The sequence below is a fragment of the Hyperolius riggenbachi genome, chromosome 9, assembly GCF_040937935.1.
Source record: "Hyperolius riggenbachi isolate aHypRig1 chromosome 9, aHypRig1.pri, whole genome shotgun sequence".
In the NCBI taxonomy this organism is placed as follows: domain Eukaryota; kingdom Metazoa; phylum Chordata; class Amphibia; order Anura; family Hyperoliidae; genus Hyperolius; species Hyperolius riggenbachi.
The window spans coordinates 256,527,140-256,530,060 of record NC_090654.1 but is presented as its reverse complement, the minus strand read 5'-3'; positions in this window follow the sequence as shown (position 1 = coordinate 256,530,060).

Below are 2,921 nucleotides of genomic sequence, written 5' to 3'. Positions count from 1 at the left end.
TTGTAATCAGTTTCTTCACCACCCTCCACCTACCCCAAGATAATCCCATTTTCTTGCCCCATCAGAGCATTAGCAAGCCTGTCTTCCTCCTCTTTAGTCTAAAGCAAACATTATATTGTATTTAAATGCTCTATGTAAACTAAATATTCCCTTGAAAGCTTATCTCCCAACTTGCCTTTAATGCTGGGTACACACAATATGTTTTTGCGTTCGATAATTTCCATTATGTCCGATATTACTTTCGATCGTTTTACCACTCGCTTTCTCATAGAAGTGAATGGAAATTGATAAGAGAATCGAGGTGGGAAATCGAGCGGAAAAAGTAATCGAAAATCGATCAAAAGGAAAATTGACTGGAAAACCGCATTGTGTGTACCTAGCATAAGAAATCCCGAGGCTGATTTTCTAAAGATGTTCTCTGCACAACGACATGCCTCTGTGTCCTATTACTGCTGCCAGCCCCCCCCCCCCCCGAAAAACAGCACCAGGCTAGCGACAATCCGATTGTCGCTAGCCTTCTGTTTACCTGGCATTTGTCAAACAGCATTGCCTCCTCCACCTCTGTCGGCTTCCTCCAATCAGAAGCTAAGCCGCGACCCAGGAAGTACTTCCGGGTCACGGCTTAGCTTCCGATTGGAGGAAGCTGACAGAGGCGGGGTAGACAATGCTAATTGACAAATGCCAGGTAAACAGAAGGCTAGCGGCAATCAGATTGTCGCTAGCCTGGTGCTGTTTTTCAGGGGAGGTGACAGCAAAGACCAGAGGGACTGGCAGCAGTAATAAGACACAGAGGCATGTCATTGTCCAGAGAACATGCCTCTGTGTCCTATTATCTTTAAAAAATCCACCTCGGGTTCTCTTTAAGGTGGCACAACATTAGTCAACTTGGTGGCTTTATATTGTAATCGGATGAAAATCGGTGCCACCAGGTGTATGCCCGATCGGCGATGCGACCAATTTCAGGCCGAAATTGGTTGCACTAATCGGTTGGACTTGCTGCAAGATGTAGGACCGACTTACTTGATCGGGTGCGCGGGGCGGTAATAGCGAGCGATATCGCGACAAAACCCCTGGCACTATTCCGGCAATGTATAAATGAGCTGTAAGTGTGCGTTTATACATTACCTGTCCTGTGTCGTGGTGCCCGTCTGTCTTCCGCCAATCTTCTATTAGCCGCATATACGCTGCCAGTGCATAGCGTGTCAGCGGGTGACTTCACACAAGCACCAAACCTGCAGCGTGTATGCGGCTAATAGGAGACAGGACAGGTAATGTGTAAATGTACCCTTGCAGCACATTAATATATTATAGGATCAGCGGCGGGCTCAGCTGATTCCTGAGAGATTTCATGCTGAAATTGATTGGGAATCTGCCTACGGTGTATGCCCATCATCGCTAGGTGTATGGCTACCTTTAGTTTAAGGTGCCCATATATCAGGCAATTATGTATTGTCGGTCTTTGCACGGTGTATGGACCCTCATCACCTCACACTCTCCATCTTCTTCTGCCCTCATGATCAGCAGCACCTCATCATTTCTCTTCACAGATCAGAGAGTACTGTGTTCCAGCCCCATATTTTCTCACAGTTAAAGGAGTCATCAAGCAAGACACCCCCCTCCCGCTCTACTGATCCGGGGCTTCCTCCAGCCCCTTGCAACCGACATGTCCCATGCAGCATCTCCGCTCGCAGCCGCCGGCCCGGGGTCCCCACCAGTGCAGAGGCTGAGCTCAAGGTCTTCCTCTACTGTGCCTGCGCCGCTGTCAATCGACAGTTATCCACAGTGTACTGTGCCTGCGCAATACACTATGGACAACGTGGGCTTCATTGACAGCGGCGCTCGCACAGCTGCAGTAGAGGAAGTCGGCCTCTGCACCGGCAGGGATCCCGGGCCGGCAGCTGCGGTCGGAGTTGGTGCGTGGGATATGTTGGCTGTAAGGGGCTGGAGGAAGCCCCGGGCAAGTAGAGCACGGGGGAGGGTTTTTTGCTTGATAACTCCATTAACAGACCCCTATCATGAAAATCTGTAAAAAAAAAAATTAAGTACGGTAAAACAAATAAAAAGTACATTTCTCTCAGAGTAAATTGAGCTATAAGTTACTTTTCTCCTACAGTATGTTGCTGCCACTTACAGTAGTTAGTATAAATCTGACAGAGCTGTCAAGTTTTGGACTAGTACATCTTTCATGGGGAATTCTCAGGGTTTTCTTTATTTTCAAAAGTTGCTCAGTCCAACTGCCAGAATAATGTGCAAACGGGTGTGGCGTGCATCTTTGTATAGATCCTTTCCAGGGAGAGCTTGTAAAGAATAAATGAAATGCAGAGAATCCCCCATGAAGAGATGGACTGGTCTAAAAATTGTCAGTACCGTCAGATTTCTATTAACTATAGTAAGTGACAGCAACATAGGAGAAAAGTAATGTATAGCTCATTTTAATCTGGAAGAAATTTACTTTTATTTGTGTTTTCATGTATTTTTAATTTTACATTTTTTTTGTGACAGTTCAAATGAAAAGTATGTAAGACAAAAAGAAGAGTTGTACCAGTGGGTATAGGAGATGTGGGATGGAAATATACTCTCGGCAAATAAAGGATTTCTGATTTTGAGAAGTCAAAGTTATTTCCAAGGCAACCACTGTAAAGACAGGTGGGGGGAATAGACCCCACTCTGGTTAGGAAGTTGTTCTCTGTAGTGAGAGGATAGGGAGAGCGCATGGATTTCCTATTATAGATGAACCTTTTTGCCTGAGGACGTGCGCTGCGCCCCGTGAAAAATAACTTGTCGCATTTTGGACAGAGTGGCAAAACATCTTTTCTGAAACTTACTACAGCAGAGTCCACAGTATCCAGCACCAGCAGACATCGCGTGACGCCGGATACATGTGCTTGCCAGCTGCTTGAAAAAATCCAAGCCCCCCCCCT